The sequence below is a fragment of the Diospyros lotus genome, chromosome 12 (genome assembly GCF_014633365.1).
Source record: "Diospyros lotus cultivar Yz01 chromosome 12, ASM1463336v1, whole genome shotgun sequence".
Classification (NCBI taxonomy): Eukaryota; Viridiplantae; Streptophyta; class Magnoliopsida; order Ericales; family Ebenaceae; genus Diospyros; species Diospyros lotus.
In genome coordinates this window covers 25,110,031-25,130,054 of record NC_068349.1, presented here as the reverse complement: position 1 = coordinate 25,130,054, position 20,024 = coordinate 25,110,031, and the positions used below count along the sequence as shown (strand labels likewise).

The 20,024-nt window shown below is 31.4% G+C and overlaps 1 protein-coding gene across 15 annotated transcripts in view; it reads right to left on the bottom strand.

Moving 5' to 3' along the window:
• Positions 1-20,024, bottom strand: part of LOC127787188 (probable pectin methyltransferase QUA3) — a 54,329-nt gene that overhangs the window by 8,001 nt on the left and 26,304 nt on the right. For 3 of the 15 annotated variants that reach the window (XR_008020117.1, XR_008020116.1, XR_008020118.1), the window contains exon 9: positions 15,716-15,825. The exons of 10 other annotated variants lie outside the window; for them this stretch is intronic. The gene's annotated coding sequence lies outside the window, so the exon portion shown is untranslated. Of the gene's footprint in view, positions 1-362; positions 554-15,715; positions 15,826-20,024 lie in introns of those variants that run through there. 2 more of the 15 variants (XR_008020115.1, XR_008020120.1) reach the window with 1 other exon arrangement.

Below are 20,024 nucleotides of genomic sequence, written 5' to 3'. Positions count from 1 at the left end.
TGCTCATTGGTGGGCAAAAGTTGGACAGTTATGGAAAAGCCATAACATATTAAAATGGTTAGATGCGCTTTACATGACAACAATACTTATGAGCAGATAAAAGTTGCGTGAATGTGAAAGAGAACTCAAGAATAAACAGGTGTACATGTTGAAAACTGAAGAGAATGTTTTGCAGCCTAGGTATAAAGCAAGACTTTCAATAAAAGGCTTTAAGCAAAGAGGAGTGTATTTTGAAGAAATCTTCTCCCAAGTTTTGAAGGTGTCATCATTAGAGTAGTACATGGTCTAGCAGCTAGAAAGATTTAAAGATTGCATGTATAGATTTGGAAACAATATTCCTTCATGGTGATTTGAAAAATTAATTTATATCAAGCAACTGGAAAGTTTTCAAGTAAGAGGTAAGGAAGATTTGGTTTACAGATTGAAGTAAAGTCCTTACGACTTAAAGCAACTGTAGCATTAAAATAAAAGAATTGAAAAGGATCTCCCTTGAGGGCACAAACTTCCATGTATCCACCCCTTTGTCTTGAAATGCCCTGCTTCAAAAACATACCTGAAAATGTTTCTTTTTTTTGGGTAAAAATAACCAAAAAGGTTGTCATAGAGTAAATTTTATGATCATACAGATTCCACCTAACATAGGAGACCATATAATGCCATTAGAGGATAACTCGAACCACCCACTAACAGTCACATCTTGTATGAACATTCCTATAGCCAGACCAGTAATGCAAATAAAATTTAACTATGTACCCATCCCCAATACCAAAACCAATATACTTAAGAACTCAACAAAAAGTTTATAATTGTAATGTCTCATGAGTTGTCCACAAATGAGCAAGTCAAAGTGTGACACTCCATGCCCTCAGAGTGCCTGCGAGACTCTGTGAATAGCAGATGAATAGCCATAAAGATGGTTGAGACTAAGTTTCCTAGGAGAACAATTGACAATAGGATGATGCAAGGAAACTACAGATGGGAAAGTAAAATTGCCAACAGCTGGAAGGAAAATGTGGTCTGTTTTGATGAACTGTCAACAGTGTGTGTAGGCTGGGCTGATGTCACCTTGGTTTGAGCTGAAATTCTAGAGAAGTTGATATGTGGTAAGCTGAGGCATATCTTTGTGACAAATTCAAGGATCCAACAAACTAGTTTGAAAATAAGCAACTTAATCAGAGTCTCTCACCAGCGTTGGGATTCTGTAAGGCGGCAAGAAGAAATCAGTATTATCTTCATCTCTTTGTGGGATTGGCAGAATTTAGTCCTAAGCAACTCTTTGTGTAATTAAGCATAACTGAGTGCTGTTAATTGTTTTAAGCTATATATCGTTCTTTTCTCTTGTGAAAATTTAAGCCGGGAAGGATAAAGCAAGGTTATGCTGACTGCTTTTTTTTCTCTCTATATAGCCAAATACCCTTATGAATGGGTGTGGTTGCTTGAGAAAGAGACAGAGAGAGAGAGAGAGAGAGAATCTTAATTGAGTTTCAGCTTGCCTTTAGTTCAAAGGACCAGTGTGAAAGCTGAACAAATTTGGGGCCGGTAAGGGACTGATAAACATCATTGTGATAAACATCAAACTAGAATTTTACTATAAGGTCAACTGTGACAACAGAATGCAAATAGGATTGTCAATTTAGTGGAAAGTAAAGTTTAGGATCGACTAAGCCTAAGAGGAGCTGAGAGCCGAGTAAAACTGCACGATAAGGTCAATTGTGGAAAATAGACGGTAGAGAGGATCGACTATCGGCCAATCGAGTGTGGGCACTGATTGAGCTTATGATAGCAGACATACTGTGAGGTCCATTCTCTAGGCTAGTTGACAGTTTTTCAGTGCTTGACAAGAAGCTGATTTTTAAGATCCTAATGAATTACAATGCAAATTCCCAGTATGTTACTAGTCTGAGCTAAGGAGATCTAGAAATACCAAGATTTGTGTATTTTGGTTTGGATTTAGCAAATTGAATATTAGGCCATACTTAGGCCCCTCTCAAGCACAATGGATCTTTATACCAATTTTTAGCATGTTAATAACTGAGAATGTAAAGGTTCAAAACTGATGGCTGGTATGGATTCCTAGTTAGGTATGGGTGATCAAAGAAGGGGGACAAAAGCAATTAGAGTGCACAGTGCATGGGTGATTTAGGTGGAAAACTTTACCAAGTGTTTGAGGATGTGTAAGAGACCATTTAGATGCCAATTTGGTCATTTAAGAAATCATTTTCGAGTGTCATATAACCTGTAAAAGGAGAAATATAAAATGGCTAGGAGAGAGAGCGAGTGAGCAGGGTAATCATAATAAAGCTTTTCAACTTTTTCTTAACTTAGCATGCATTAGGTAAATCTAAGGTGTTGCAATAATGTGGGTTTGGGAGCTGGAAGTGTAATACCCCAGATTACATGGTGTTATAGAGAATATTTCAATAGAAGCGAAATTGCATTTTTTGCAATTGATTATTAACTTTGGCAAAGTTAACAACTTAAAGTGGAAGGAACCATGGAAAATTAAATAGGCTACTGCAAGACCGGAGATGAAGCCACAGTCAACTGAAAATAATAGAAAATTTAGCAAGCATTCTAGATAACTATGGTCAACTAACTAAAACTAGGCCACAGTTGACGTAAGTGCCCAATATTAGCAACACTGTGTTATTTTATCTAAAACGTTTTTATATACAACACAAACACGAAGGGGTGTACCCAAGCAACACAAGGGTAATATGTAGAGGTTTTCATGATGAACTTGGGGATGGGTTTGGATTGAAAACTAGATGCAGAAAATGTACATTGTAAATTCCTATGTGCCCAAGGAATGCCAAAAAATTTACAGTGTCAACTTTGTAATTGTAATCTACCAGGAATTGTCAAGTAACGTACAAAACGTCAACTACTTAGTGACCCTAAGGTACTATGGGATTCGTCAAAATAAAGGATCAAAAAGCAAACAAAAAGAGGATGAATAATATTGTTTATTCCATAAGTTTGGACTGATTTATGTTCAAACTTTGTTAAGCAGTGACCATTTTTTGACATGGAGTAGTAGGAAGATAATGATGAGAAAGGCAAAGATGAAATGTAGGGAACGAGGAAGAGGGAGTGTGTCAAAAACCATGATTATCACACCATAGATTGACAGAAAATAAACATGCATATATGTGGAGAAAACAAATTCCATAACACAACATTCAATACACAAACATAAAACCAACAAAAAAAAAATTAAAATCTAATAAATGAAAGAGGTGATACTAAGACATTAACGTCTTGAAGAAATGCAATCTCTAATGTAATTAAGCTCCAAGGTACAAAGATTAACAAGGTCCCTGCACTACCTTCTCATAAACAAAAAAAAGGCAACAATCAATTTCTTGTCTATAATTATTTTGGCCAAGAGCATGAAAGGATTGTGGTTCTAATAATATTTTCAATATAAGTTACGCAACAAAGATAATTCAACCACTTTTAGAAAGAATAATACTAAATAAATGGATGTAACAAGATAAAAAGGGATTGACATTGATAAATCGCTACGTTCAAGCTCAGAAATCCCACAAAAACACTAAGTTTCAGAAAATGATGATTTACACAAGATCAAAAGAGATAATCCAAGAACAATAATAGATCAATTAAAGTGATTAGCTAAAAAGAAATGGGCCATGATAAACCGCAACATTCAAATTCAGGATTCTCCACAAACATTAAGTTTCTAAAAGCCATGTTTTACACATATTACAAGGCACAGACAGATGATCCAAGAACATTACTAAATAATTTATGTATATAGATTGTTCATAAACCACAAAATTACTTTCTTAACAATTTATTTTTCACAAACTTTAATCCACACCTATTTTTCAGCACTTTTTTTTTTTCATATTAATAGAAAACTATGTGCAAGTTACCATTCTACGTGGAATGCAATGATGCAGGAATTATTTATATGGACCAACAATCAATTTTAATCTATTATTATTATGGCCAAGGAGCATAAAAAGATTGTGGTTCTAATAATATTTTAAATATAACCTACGCAAGAGGGTAAGGAAACAATATAAATTGATTGATAAACCAACAATCTTGCGTACGAGCATTGATATTATTATGAAAGGATTGTTGTGGTCCTACTATATAAATGGATGTAAGTAGGTAAAAGGAAATTGACATTGATAAACCACAACATTTAGGTTCAAAATTTTCACACGGACATTAAATTTTAGAAAGCGATAATTTATATGAGTTCAAAAGAGATTATCCAAGAACAATACTAGATAAATTGAAATGATTAGCTCAAAAGAAATAGGCCCTGATAAACCACAACATTCAAATTCCAAATTCACCACAAACATTAAGTTTCAAAAAGCAATGGTTTACGCATATTACAAGATAGCGAGTGATGATCCAACAATAATACTAAATAATTGATGTAATTAAATTGTTCATAACCCACAAAAATCACTTTCGTAATAAATTATATTTTCACTAACTTTAATTGACACATATTTTTCAGAGCATTTTTCAAATTAATAGAAGAATGTCTGCAAATTAGCATTCTACGTGAAATACAAAGATGCATAAATTAGTTACATGGACTAACAATCAATTTTTATTTATTATTATTTTGGCAAAGGAGCATGAAAGGGTTGTGGTTCTAGTAATATTTTCAATATAAGTTACGCAACCAAGACAATTCAAGAACTTTTAGAAGGAATAATATTAAATAAATGGATGCAACAAGATAAAAAGAAATTGACATTGATAAATCGCTACGTTCAGGGCCAAAAATCCCAAACAAACAATAAGTTTCAGAAAGTGATGATTTACACGAGACCAAAAGAGATCATCTTAGAACAATACTAGATAAATAAAAGTGATTAGCTAAAAAGAAATAGACCGTGATAAACGGCAACATTCAAATTCAGAATTCTCCAGAAACATTAAGTTTCTAAAAGCCATGTTTTACACATATTACAAGACACAGACAGATGATCCCAAAATATTACTAAATAATTTATGTAATTAGATTGTTCATAAACCACAAAATTACTTTCTTAACAATTTATTTTTCACAAACTTTAATCCACGCCTATTTTTCAGCACTTTGTTTCATACTAAAAGAAGGCTGTGTGCAAGTTACCATTCTATGTGGAATGCAATGATGCAGAAATTATTTATATGGACTAACAAGCAATTTTAATCAATTATTATTTTGGCCAAAGAGCATGAAAGAATTGTGGTTCTAATAATCTTTTAAATATAACTTATGCAGGCAGGGTAAGGAAACCATTTTTTAGAACGAAAAAAACTAAATAAATGAATGCAAGTAGATAAAATGAAATTGACAATGATAAACCACAACATTTAGGTTTAGAATTTCCCCACGGATATTAAGTTTCAGAAAGTGATAATTTATACGAGTTGAAAAGAGATTACCCAAGAACAATACCAGATAAATTGAAATGATTAGCTGAAAAGAAATAGGCCCCGATAAACCACAACATTCAAATTCAAAATTCTCCACAAACATTAAGTTCCAAAAAGCAATGGTTTACGCATATTACAATGCAGTGACTGATGATTCGACAATAATACTTAATAATTGATATAATTAGATTGTTCATAAACCACAAAAACTACTTTCATAATAAATTATTTTTTTCACCAACTTTAATCGACACCTATTTTTCAGCACTTTTTTCATATTAAAAGAATAATGTCTGCATATTAGCATTGTACAGGGAACCCAATGATGCAGAAATTAGTTATATGAAACAACAATCAATTTTTTATCTATTATTATTTTGGCGAAGGAGCATGAAAGGGTTGTAGTTCTAGTAATATTTTAAATATAAGCTACGCAACGAAGACAATTCAACTACTTTTAGAAGGAATAATACTAAATAAATGGATGTAACAAGATAAAAAGAAATTGGCAGTGATAAACTACAACATTAAAATTCAAAATTCCACACAAAAATTAAGTCTCAAAAAGCCATGGTTTACACATATTATAAGGTAGAGAGGCTATCCAACAACGATACTAAATAAATAATGCAATAATTTACATGAAATCAAAAGAGATTATCCAAGAAAAAAACTAGATTAATTGAAGTGATTAGCTAAAAAGAAATAGGTCGTGATAAACTGCAACATTCAAATTCAAAATTCTCCACAAACATTAAGCTCCAAAAAGCCATGGTTTACACATATTACAAGGTAGCGATAGATGATCAAACAATAATATTAAATAATTGATGTAATTAGATTACTCATAAACCACAAAATTCAAATTCATAACAATTTTTTTTTTCACACAACTATAATTGACACCTATTTTTCAGCACTTTTTTTAATATTAACAGAAAAATGTCTGCAAATTAGCACTTTAAGTGGACCAACAATCAATTTTTTATCTATTATTATTTTGACAAAAGGAGCATGAAAGGATTGTGCTTCTAGTAAAATTTTCAATATAAGTTGCGTAGGGAAGACCATTCAACAACTTTTAGAAGGAATAATACTAAATAAATAGATGTAACAAGAAAAAAGAACATTGACATTGATAAATCGCTACGTTCTGGCTCAGAAATCCCACACAAACATTAAGTTTCAGAAAAAGATGATTTACACGAGACCAAAGGAGATTATCCTAGAACAATACTAGATAAACAAAAGTTATTAGCTAACATGAAATAGGCCGTGATAAATCACAACAATCAAATTCAGGATTCTCCACAAACATTAAATTTTAAAAAGTCTTTTTTTTAGCAAATAAGAAAATATGTAAAAAAACCATGCCAAAGCAAGACTAACCATTAAGAGTTTTTGTTTTTTGAAAATTAAGTTTCAAAAGACATGGTTTACACATATTACAAGACAGAGAGACTATCCAACAACAATACTAAATAAATGATGTAATTAGATTGTTGATTAACAACAAAATTCACTTTCAAAACAATTTATTTTTCCAACAACTTTATTCCATATCTATTTTTCAACACATTTTTTCATATTAATAGAATAATGGGTGCAAATTACCATTCTTGGTGGAAAAATTAATTACATGGACCAACAATCAATTTTTTATCTATTATTATTTTGAGAAAGGAGCATGAAAGGATAGTGGTTCTAGTATTTTTTTAAATATAAGTTACGTAGGGAAGACAATGCAACCATTTTTAGAATGAATAATGCTAAAAAATATAATGTAACTAGAAATAAAGAAATTGACATTGATAAATCACAACAATCAAGTTTAGAATTCCGTAATGGTCATTAAGTTTCAAAAAGTGATAATTTACACAAGACAAAAAGATATGATCCAAGAACAATACTAGATAAATTGAATTGATTACCTAAAGAGAAATCGACAGTGATAAATCGCAAAATTTAATTTCATAATTCTATACAAATATTAAGTTTCAAAAGGCCATAGTTTACAAACATTATAGGCCAGAGAGATATGATCCAAATTAATGTAATTCCATTAATGATAAACTACAAAATTCGCTTTCATAACAATTTATTTTTCGCCACCTTTACCTAACACCTATCTTTCAGTACATTTTTTCTTATTAATAAAAGAATGTCTGCAAATTAGCATTCTACATGGAATGCAAATTAGCATTCTACATGACCAATCAATTTTTTATCTATTATTATTTTGACAAAAGAGCGTGAAAGGATTGTGCTTCTAGTAATATTTTCAATATAAGTTACGCAGCAAAGACAATTCAACCACTTTTAGAAGGAATAAAAACTAAATAAATGGATTTAACAAGATAAAAAGAAATTGACTTTGACAAATTGCAACATTCAAGCACAGAAATCCCACATGGACATTAAGTTTTAGAAAGCGATGATTTACACAACACCAAAAGAGATGATCAAAGAACAATACTAGATAAATTGAATTGATTAGTTAAAAGAAATCGCCAGTCATAAAATCCCAACAGTAAAATTCAGTACTCTATAGAAAAATTAAGTTTCAAAAAGCCATGCTATACACATATTACAGGGCAGAAACACAATCCAACAACGATACTAAATAAATGATTTAATGAGATTTTTAATAAATCACAAAATTCACTTTCGAAACAATTTATTTTTTCACCAATTTTTTCCCTTACCTCATTTTCAGCCCATTTTTTCATATTAATAGAAGAATGGATGCAAATTAGCATTCTAGGTGGAATGCAGAGATACAGGAATTAGTTACATGGACAAACAATCAATATTTTACTATTAATATTTTGGCTAAGGAGATTGAAAGGATTGTGGTTCTAGTAATATTTTAAATATAACTTAAGCAAGAAAACAATGCAACCATTTTTATAAGGAATAAGACTAAATAAATGGATGTAACAAGATAAAAACAAATTGACTTTGATAAATCGCAACATTCAAGCTCAGAAAGCCCACATGGACATTAAGTTTCAGAAAGTGATATTTTACACAACACTAAAAGACATGATCAAAGAGCAATACTAGATAAATTGAAGCGATTAGATAAAAAAAAATTGACAGTGATAAACCGCAACATTCAAATTCGGAATTCTACACAAGCATTAAGTTTCAGAATGCCATGGTTTACACATATTACAGGGCAGCGAGACTATCCAACAACGATACGAAATAAATGATGTAATTAGATTGTTGATAAATCACAAAATTCACTTAAAAATAAATTATTTTTTCGCCAACTTTATTTTGCACCTACTTTTCAACACATTTTTTTATATTAATAGAAGAATCAAAGCAAATTAGCCTTCTAGGTTCTAGGTGGAACACAATGATGCAAGAATTAATTACATCAACCAACAATTAATTTCTTATCTATTATTATTTTGGCCAAGGAGCATGAAAGGATTGTGGTTCTAGTAATATTTTAAATATAACATATGTAGGGAAGACAATGCAATCAATTTTTGAATGAATAATGCTAAAAAAATGGATGTAACTAGGAATAAAGGAATTGACGTTGATAAATCACAACATTCAATTTCAAAATTCCACCACAAACATTAAGTTTTAGAAAGTTATGATTTATACAAGACCAAAAGAGATGATCAAAAAATAATACTAGATATATTGAAGTCATTAACTAAAAAGAAATAGAATGTGATAAATTGCGACATTAAAATTCAAAAAGCCATGTTTTACACAAATTTCAAGGCTGAGACAAGCGAACCATCAATAATACTAAATAATTTATGTTATTAAATTGTTCATAAACCACAAAATTCACTTTCATAATAGTTTATTTTTCACCAACTTTAGTCCACACCTATTTTTCAGCACATCTGTTCACATTAATAGAAGAATGTCTGCAAATTAGCATTCAACATGGAATGCAATGATGTAGAAATTAGTTACATTAACCAACAATCAATTTTTTATCTATTATTATTTTGGAAAAGGAGCATGAAAAGATTGTGCTTCTTGTAATATTTTCAAAATAAATTACGAAGCAAAGACAATTCAACCACTTTTAGAAGGAATAAAACTAAATAAATGGATGTAACAAGATAAAAAGAAATTGACTTCATATATCGCAACATTCAAGCTCAAAAATCCCACACGGACACTAAGTTTCAGAAAGTGATGATTTACACAACACCAAAAGAGATGATCAAAGAACAATACTAGATAAATTGAATTGATTAGTTAAAAAGAAATCGGCAGCCATAAAATCGCAACATTAAAATTCAGAATTCTACAGAAAAATTAAATTTCAAAAAGCCATGCTTTACACATATTGTAGGGCAGAAAGATAATCCAACAACGACACTAAATAAATGATGTCACTAGTTTTTGATAAACCACAAAATTCACTTTCGAAACAATTTATCTTTTCACCAATTTTTTCCCTTACCCCATTTTTTCATATTAATAGAAGAATGGATGCAAATTAGCATTCTAGGTGGAATGCAGGGATACAGGAATTAGTTACATGGACAAACAATCAATATTTTATCTATTAATATTTTGGCCAAGGAGCTTGAAAGGATTGTGGTTCTAGTAATATTTTAAATATAACTTACGCAAGAAAACAATGCAACCATTTTTAAAAGAAATAAGACTAAATAAATGGATGTAACAAGATAAAAACAAATTGACTTTGATAAATAGCAACATTTAAGCTCAGAAATCCAACATGGACATTAAGTTTCAGAAAGTGATGATTTACACAACACCAAAAGAGATGATCAAGGAGCAATACTAGCTAAATTCAAGCAATTAGATAAAAAAAAAATTGACAGTGATAAACTACAACATTCAAATTCAAAATTCTACACAAACATTAAGTTTCAAAAAAAAATGGTTAATACATTACAGGCCAGCGAGACTGTCCAACATCGATACTAAATAAATGATATAATTAGATTGTTGATAAATCACAAAATTCACTTAAAAATAAATTATTTTTTCGCCAACTTTATTTTGCACCTATTTTTCAGCACATTTTTTCATATTAATAGAATAATCAATGTAAATTAACATTCTAGGTGGAATGCAATGATGCAAGAATTAATTATATCGACCAACAATTAATTTCTTATCTATTATTATTTTGGCCAAGGAGCACGAAAGGATTGTGGTTCCAATAATATTTTAAATATAACATCCCGGGAGAAGACAATGCAACCATTTTTAGAATGAATGATGCTAAAAAAACGGATGTAACTACAAATAAAGGAATTGACATTGATAAATCACAACATTCAAGTTTAGAATTCCGCCACAGACATTAAGTTTTAGAAAGTGATGATTTACGCAAGACCAAAAGAGATGATAAAAACACAATACTAGATATATTGAACTGATTAACTTAAAAAAAAAAAAAAGGCCGTGATAAACCGCGACATTCAAATTCAAAATTCTCCACAAATATTAAGATTCAAAAAGCCATGTTTTACACATTTCAAGGTAGCGACAGATGAATGTCGATACTTAATAATTGATGTTATTAGATTGTTCATAAACCAAAAAATTCACTTTCATAACAATTTATTTTTCACCAACTTTAATCCACACCTATTTTTCAGCACATTTTTTCATATCAATAGAAGAATGTCTGCAAATTAGCATTCAATGTGGAACGCAATGATGCAGAAATTAGTTACATGAACCAACAATCAATTTTTTATTTATTATTATTTTGGCAAAGGAGCATGAAAGGACTGTGCTTCTCGTAATATTTTCAAAATTGTTACGCAGCAAAGACAATTCAACCACTTTTAGAAGGAATAAGACTAGATAAATTGATGTAACAAGATAAAAAGAAATTGACTTTGATAAATCGCAACATTCAAGCTCAAAAATCCCACTTAAGTTTCAGGAATTGATGATTTACACAACACCAAAAGACATGATCAAAGAACAATACTAAATAAATTGAATTGATTAGTTAAAAAGTAATCGGCAGTCATAAAATCGCAACATTAAAATTCAGAATTATACAAAAAAATTAAGCTACAAAAAGCCATGCTTTACACATATTACAGGGTAGAAAAACAATCCAACAACGATAATAAATGATGTGATTAAATTTTTGATAAACCACAAAATTCACTTTCAAAACAATTTATTTTTTCACCAATTTATTTCCCTTTTAACACATTTTCAGCACATTTTTTCATATTAATAGAAGAATGTGTGCAAATTAGCATTCTAGGTGGAATGCAATGAAGCAAGAATTAGTTACATGGACAAACAATCAATCTTTTATCTATTATTATTTTAGCCAAGGAACGTGAAAGGATTTTAATATTTTTAGAATCAATAATGCTAAATAAATGGATATAACAAGATAAAAAGAAATAGACATTGATATATCGCAACATTCAAGCTCAGATATCCCACGCGGACATGAAGTTTGGACATGAAGTTTCAGAAAATGATGATTTACACAACACCAAAAGGGATGATCAAAGAACAATGCTAGATAAATTGAAGCGATTAGATAAAAAGCAATCGGCAGTGATAAACCGCAATATTCAAATTCACAATTCTACACAAACATTAAGTTTCAAAACGCCATGGTTTACACATATTACAGGGCAACGAGAATATCAAACAACGATACTAAATAAATGATGTAATTAGATTGTTGATAAACCACAAAATTCACTTAAAAAACAATTTATTTTTTTGCCAACTTTATTTTGTACCTAGTTTTCAGCACATTTTTTTCATATTAATAGAAGGATCGATGCAAATTAGCATTCTAGGTGGAATGCAATGATCCCAAAATTAGTTACATGAACCAACAATCAAATTTTTATCTATTATTATTGTGGAAAAGGAGCATGAACGAATTGCTTCTCGTAATATTTTCAATATAAGTTACGCAACAAAGACAATTCAATCACTTGTAGAAGGAATAAGACTAAATAAATGGATGTAACAAGATAAAAAGAAATTGACTTTGATAAATCGCAACATTCAAGCTCAGAAATCCCACACGAACATTAAGTTTTAGAAAGTGATTATTTACAAAACACCAAAAGAGATGATCAAAGAACAATACTAGATAAATTGAATTGATTAGTTAAAAAGAAATCGGCAATCAAAAAATCGCAACATTCAAATTCAAAATTCTACACAAAAAATAAGTTTCAAAAGCCATGGTGTACACATATTACAGGGTAGAGAGACAATCCAATAACAATACTAAATAAATGATGTAATTAGATTGTTAATAAATCTCGAAATTTATATTCGAAACAATTTATTTTTTCACCAATTTTTTTCCTCACCTATTTTTCAGCATATTTTTTCATATTAATAGAAGAATGGGCACAAATTACCATTCTAGGTGGAATGCAATGATACAGGAATTAGTTACATGGACCAACTATCAATTTTTTATCTATTATTATTTTGGCCAAGGAGCATGAAAGGATTATGGTTCTAGTAATATTTTAAATATAACTTACGCTGGGAAAACAATGCAACCATTTTTAGAATGAATAATGCTAAAAAAAGTGGTGTAACTAGAAAGAAAGAAATTTACATTGATAAATCAAAACATTTAAATTTAGAATTCCGCCACAGACATTAAACTCCAAAAGTGATGATTTACACAAGACCATAAGAAATTATCGAAAAACAATCTAGATAAATTGAAATGATTAGCTAAAAAGAAATCGGTAGTGATAAACTGTAACATTCAATTTCTTAATTCTACACAAATATTAAGTTTCGAAAGGCTATGGTTTACACATATTACAGGACAGGGAGAGATGATCCAATAAGATTACTAAATAATTGATGTAATTACATTATTTATAAGCTACAACATTCAGGTTTATAACAATTTGTTTTTTCACCAAGTTTAATCCACACTTAACTTTCAGCACTCTTTTTTTCATATTAATAGAAGAATGTGTGCAAATCACAATTCTAGGTGCAATTCAATGATGCATAGGAATTAGTAATATGAACCAATAATCGATTTTTTATCTATTATTGTTTTGGCCAAGGAGCATGAATATTGTGGTTTTACAAATATTTTAGATATAACTAACGCAATGAAGACAATGCAATCATTTTTAGAACGAATAATGCTACAAAAATGAATGCAACTAGAAAGAGAGAAATTGACATTGATAAATCACAAAATTAAAGTTTACAATTCCACCACGGAAATTAAGTTTCAGAATGTGGTGATTTACACAAAAGCAAAGGAGAAGATCCAAGAACTATCTAGATAAATTTAAGTGATTAGTTAAAAGGAAATCGACAGTGATAAACTGCAACATTCAATTTCATAATTCTACACAAACATTAAGTTTCAAAACGCCATGGTTAACACATATTACAAGGCAGACAGTGATGATCCAACAAGATTACTAAATAATTTATGTAATTAGATTGTTCATAAACCACAAAATTCATTTTCATAACAATTCATTTTTTTGCCAACTTTCATCCACACCTTTTTTTCATAATACTAAACAAAGGGATGTAACTAGATGAAAAGAAAATGACATTGATAAACCACAACATTTAGGTTCATAATTTTTCCATAGACATTAAGTGTCAGAAAGTGATAATTTACACGATATCCAAAGAGATTATCCAAGAACAATACCAGATAAAATGAAGTAATAAACTAAAAAGAAATAGATCGTGATAAACAGCAACATTCAAATTCAAAATTCTCCACAAACATTAAGCTCCAAAGAGACATGGTTTACAACATATTAAAAGGGGGCGACAGATGATCAAACAATAATACTAAATAATTGATGTATTTAGATTGTTCATAAATCACAAAATTCAATTTAATAACAATTTATTTTTCCACTAACTTTAATCAACACCTATTTTTCAGCACTTTTTTTAATATTAACAAAGAATGTCTGCAAATTAGCATTTTATGTGGAATGCAAATAATACTAAATAAATGGATGTAACAAGATAAAAAGAAATTGACATTGGTAAATCGCAACGTTCAGGCTCAGAAATCCCACACGGACATTAAGTTTTAGAAAGTGGTGATTTACACGAGACCAAAAGAGATTATCCAAGAACAATACTAGATAAATTGATGTGATTAGCTAAAAAGAAATAGGCTGTGACAAACCGCAACATTCAAATTCAGGATTCTCCACAAACATTAAGCTTCAAAAGGCCATGGTTTACACATATTACAAGGCAAAGAGAGATGATCCAACAACATTATTAAATAATTGATGTAATTAGATTGTTCATAAACCAGAAAATTACTTTCATAACAATTTATTTTTTCACCAACTTTAATCCACGCCTATTTTTCAGCACTTGTTTTCATATTAATAGAAGACTGTGTGCAAGTTATCATTCTATGTGGAATGCAATGATGTAGGAATTATTTATATGGACCAACAATCAATTTCAATCTATTATTATTTTGGCCAAGGAGCATGAAAGGATTACGGTTCTAGTAATATTTTAAATATAACTTAAGCAGGGAAGGCAATGCAACCATGTTTAGAATGAATAATACTAAATAAATGCACGTAAGTAGATAAAAAGAAATAGACATTGATAAACCACAACATTCAGGTTTAAGATTCCCCCAGGGACATTAGGTTTCAAATATTGACGATTTACACAAGACCAAGAGAGATAATCCAAGAATAATACTAGATAAATTGAAGTAATTAGCTAAAAAGAAATCGACAGTTGTAAACCACAACATTCAAATTCAGAATTCTCCACAAACATTAACTTTCAAAAAGCCATGGTCTCTAGATATTACATGACAAGAGATGATCCAACAACAATCCTAAATAATATGCAATTAGATAAACCACAAAATTTACTTTCATAACAATTTATTTTTTCACCAACAATACTAAATAATTGACATTTGTAATACATTTCATTGTAAGAGACAATTTAGGGGAAATAAAACAACTACTTCTGTGACTAGTCCAATGCAACATTCATTTAAAGAGAGTTAAAATGAGAAAAACACATTTTCAGAAAGGAGGAAGAATTGTGAGTAGTGGCTTAGGAGTTGCGGAAGACAAAGTCAGCTATGTAAAAGATTTTAACAAAAGAGAGCTGCAACCATCTTTATTCAAATTTATTATTTAGCAACTGAGAGCTGTGCCAGTTTCATGAATACATTAGAAAATTTTGAATACCTAGTCCACTCAACTTCTCAAATTAGTGTAGAAAAATGGCAGGCTCCATATACTAACAAGCACACAAACATAGTTAATACCTGTGTGAATGAGTCTCCAGATATAAAACTTCTCTGTTTTCCAAGCGACAAAAGTATAAAGGGGTTTCTTCAACCCCTTGTCAGCAACCACACTTACACTGTATTTGATCCTGGAAAAGTATACATCCGAGTTTGTGAATTGAAGAGGAAACTAGGAGAGACAATGCGGAAAACAGAAAGATTCAAGAAACAGGAACAAGTAGGGAAAAACCCAAGACGGGTCAAATTAGAAAGAAAATATGACCAAAATTCAGATCATTTAAGCTGAAATTTTAAATTTCACCTGCTTGTTGAAATAATAAGCAAAACAACTACGTTAGGCGCGCCATGAAGCATGTGATGCAAAATTGATATGCAATGGAACTCAAGCTATGTGTATCCTTCCATGCTCAAAATTATAATTGTAATAGAAAATGTCAAAGTCAATGGCAAGGTTCCACAGAAGTAACAAGCAGAAAAATTCCATTCCCACAAAGGAAAATAATCACTTTAATGCAAAAAGTTGGAGACCAACCCACGTACACAATGAGAATAGATAAGAAAATGGTTAATACTGTAGTCAACTAGGAGTAATGGTAACTGAAAACTAACTATTAACTAGTAATGCAGACCTAACCATTTCACAAACTATTCAAATATGATGACCACAACTAAATCATTTTTAGATGCAACAGTGTCAATCAAGCTAAGCTATAAAAGGTCCAACTAAGAGTTACCTGAGCACTATGAATTACACTGACATTTATCAATAGACTCAGAAAAAGCATTTAACAGCTACAAAAAGGAAATTGCAAGAAACAACACCCAGCCCCTGCCCAAGATTGAAGAAAAATGAGAATAAACATAATAATATAAAAAAATAAAGTTAACCCTCTATCCATTAGTTTAAGCTTTTAAATTAGATAGTCGTTAACAATTCAACGTATTTCAACCCCAAAACCATTGTCCAGCTAGAAACGAATCCCTCAAGATAGGTAGCATTAAAACAAATGAATTGAAAAGGATCTCCCTGAGGGCACAAACTGCCCTGGTTCAAAAACATAACTGAAAAAGTTTCTTTTTTTAGGGTAAAAATAACCAAAAAGGTCATCATAGTGGAATAAAGGTTGCATATGTTGTTGTTGTACAGATTGCACCTAACACTTGGAGACCATATAATGCCATTAGAGGATAACTCAAACCACCCACTAACAGTCACATCTTCAGCCTCCCAAACTTAAGAAGATTAATAAAAGCTTGTATGAACATTCCTATAGCCAGAATAGTAATGCAAATAAAATTTAACTATGTACCCATCCCCAATAACAAAACCAATATACTTAAGAACTCAACAAAAAGTTCATAATTGTAATGTCTCATAAGTTGTCCACAAATGAGCAAGTCATAGTGTGACACTCCATGCCCTCACAGTGTCTGCGAGACTGTGTGAATAGCAGATGAACAGCCATAAAGATGGTTGAGACTAAGTTGCCTACGAGAACAATTGACAATAGGATGATGCAAGGAAACTACAGATGGGAAAGTAAAATTGCCAACAGCTTGAAGGAAAATGTGGACTGTTTTGATGAACTGTCAACAGTATGTGTAGGCTGGGCTGATGTCACCTTGGTTTGAGCTGAAATTCTAGAGAAGCTGATACGTGGTAAGCCGAGGCATATCTTTGTGACAAATACAAGGATCCAACAAACTAGTTTGAAAATAAGCAACTTAATCAGAGTCTCTCACCAGCGATGGGATTCTGTAAGGCGGCAAGAAGAAATCGGTATTATCTTCATCTCTTTGTGGGATTGGCAGAATTTAGTCCTAAGCAGCTCTTTGTGTAATTATGCATAATTGAGTGCTGTTAATTGTTTTATGCTATATATCATTCTTTTATCCTGTGAAAATTTAAGCTGGGAAGGATAAAGCAAGGTTATGCTGGCTGCTTTTTTTTCTTTCTACACAGCCAAATACCCTTATGAATGGGTGTGGTTGCTTGAGAAAGAGACAGAGACAGAGAAAGAGAGAGAGAGAATCTCTAGGCTAGTTGACAGTTTTTTAGTGTTTGACAAGAAGCTGATTTTTGAGACCCTAATGAATTACAATGCAAATTCCCAGTATGTTAGACTGTTAGTAGTCTGAGATAAGGAGATCTAGATATATCAAGATTTGTGTATTTTGGTTTGGATTTAGCAAATTGAATATTAGGAAGCTTTTTCTTTCTTTCTTTTCTTTTTCTAGTGAACAAGAGCAGGGTTGTCTATATAATGTTCGTCAAAGTTAGTGAAATAACTAAACCCAACAGAAATAAAAAGGAAACGTTGCAACCACTTGAGGCCACCAGGTGGTGGGTTGCAAATATTCAGTTTCTGGATGCACATCAGGTGAAAAACCATTCAGATGAAAAATCAGATACCCTATGTTCCTAACTGTAAGTAATTTTCCCAATCTGGCATAAACACCATACCAAACTAAAAACAAATGGTTCTAATACCAGAAAACAGTACCAAACTAGACATAAATGGTTTTATGACATAAATGTACCAAATGGATCTTTTCCCTTCATAATAAATTCTTTCAAAAATATAAGTGCAAGTGTCAAAAGACTGAAAACAACATAGAATAATCAATATACAATTGACTTCAAATGACCAAACATCGAATTTGTTAAATTATTATCCACCATACATTTTAAGAACTTAAAGCTGTTAAAGAAATTAGTACATATATATATTACAATAGTATTAATACTCTTAACACAACACATTCCCCCTAGTGAGGCCAAACTTTCCTTCATAATTGGACAAACATGTGGAATTATTAAAATATTGAGTTGGTAGAGAGTAAATACGAAAATCTTTTGCCCATTTTGGTTTTATACTAAATTGTTAACCACTAACCTACCTAAAAACTAAGACAGATAGTATGCTTTTAAAAATTGAAATTGTATAAAATGAAAAATTAGTAGTATCGGTAGTGGAGATCAAGAGGATAAAGGCAACAAAAGAACGAGAAACAAATACGAACATAGAAAATTAAAAAGTAAAAAGAGGGTAGAAAGGAATAAATATGCAGTGCAAGTGTAACGTAAGAGAAAAAAAATACAAAAATAAAAAAGCCAACAGTCAGGGCATTCAAAACCCTAAGAACCACAACCAGAAATTGATTGAGGACATTCAAGCTGTAAGAATTAAAACTGGGAATTGATGGTGAGGGTTTCAATTGGAGGCAGCCAAAGGTCTAGCATTGAGAGAGTTAGGGGAGAAGAAAGATAAAGATATGATGGCAGAGATCAATTCAGTATGGTTTGAAGGTAAAGGTCTATAAATACCAGTTATAGAAGGGGTGGTAGCAAATCATCGAGCAGTGTGTGCCCAATCTGAGAAGTGAAAGAATTTTAGAGAGTTTGCGAAAGCTGATATAGAAGAAATCAGGGTAGATAAGAACTGGTGGTTCACGATAGTTCACAAGGAGAAAGAAAGCGGGAGATTGAGGGAGAGAAGTGTCTGCAGCTGTGAAGGGGAAAAAAAGAAGAAAAGGCGTACCGGCGAAAGCAACGAGGGTAAAATAAAGCCTGTAATCAAATATTTTTGAAGAAGAAGAAGAACAAGAACAAGAACAAGAACAAGAACAAGAACGAGAAGACATATAGCCTGTAATCAAATATTTTTGTTGAAGGGTCATGGTAATAACTAAGATGACGAAGTGAAATTGGTCTCAACCATAGAGCTTGTTGGAACCAGAATGCAGAATCCTTGAGACACAACACACCATTCAAAGTAAAATCTTCTTCCTCGCAAGTAAAAATATACAGTTTTAAATGGTTTACACATATTACGCTCTTCTATTTCGGCATTGGTAAGTTCCAGAATTCAACTTTCAAAACCAAAAAACTTTCAAATACAGTGGGAAACTTTAGAACTACTCGTAAATTTACAACAGAAATTATTTATTTATTTTCCTAAATTTTTTTCCAGTTATTCTGTCTGTACTCGGATGTTTGTCTAATGTGGCTATACAGCATGCGAAAACCATCAACAAAAGCAATCAAAGTACAGAGAGAGAGAGAGAGAGAGAGAGAGAGAGATAACCTGCCGAAATCGGAGAAAGGCGTATTGCGAAAGGAGGAGCGGGAGGAAGAACGAGAAGCCATGCGAGAGAGAGATAACCTGCCGAAATCGGAGAAAGGCGTATTGCGAAAGGAGGAGCGGGAGGAAGAACGAGAAGCCATGCCTAGGGTTTTCTGAGTAGTCTTCTTCTTATTGTTGCCGTTACTCGAAGGGTCGCTTCGATGTGGAACCCAGATTTGGGCCAGAGCGAGTGGAGTTGA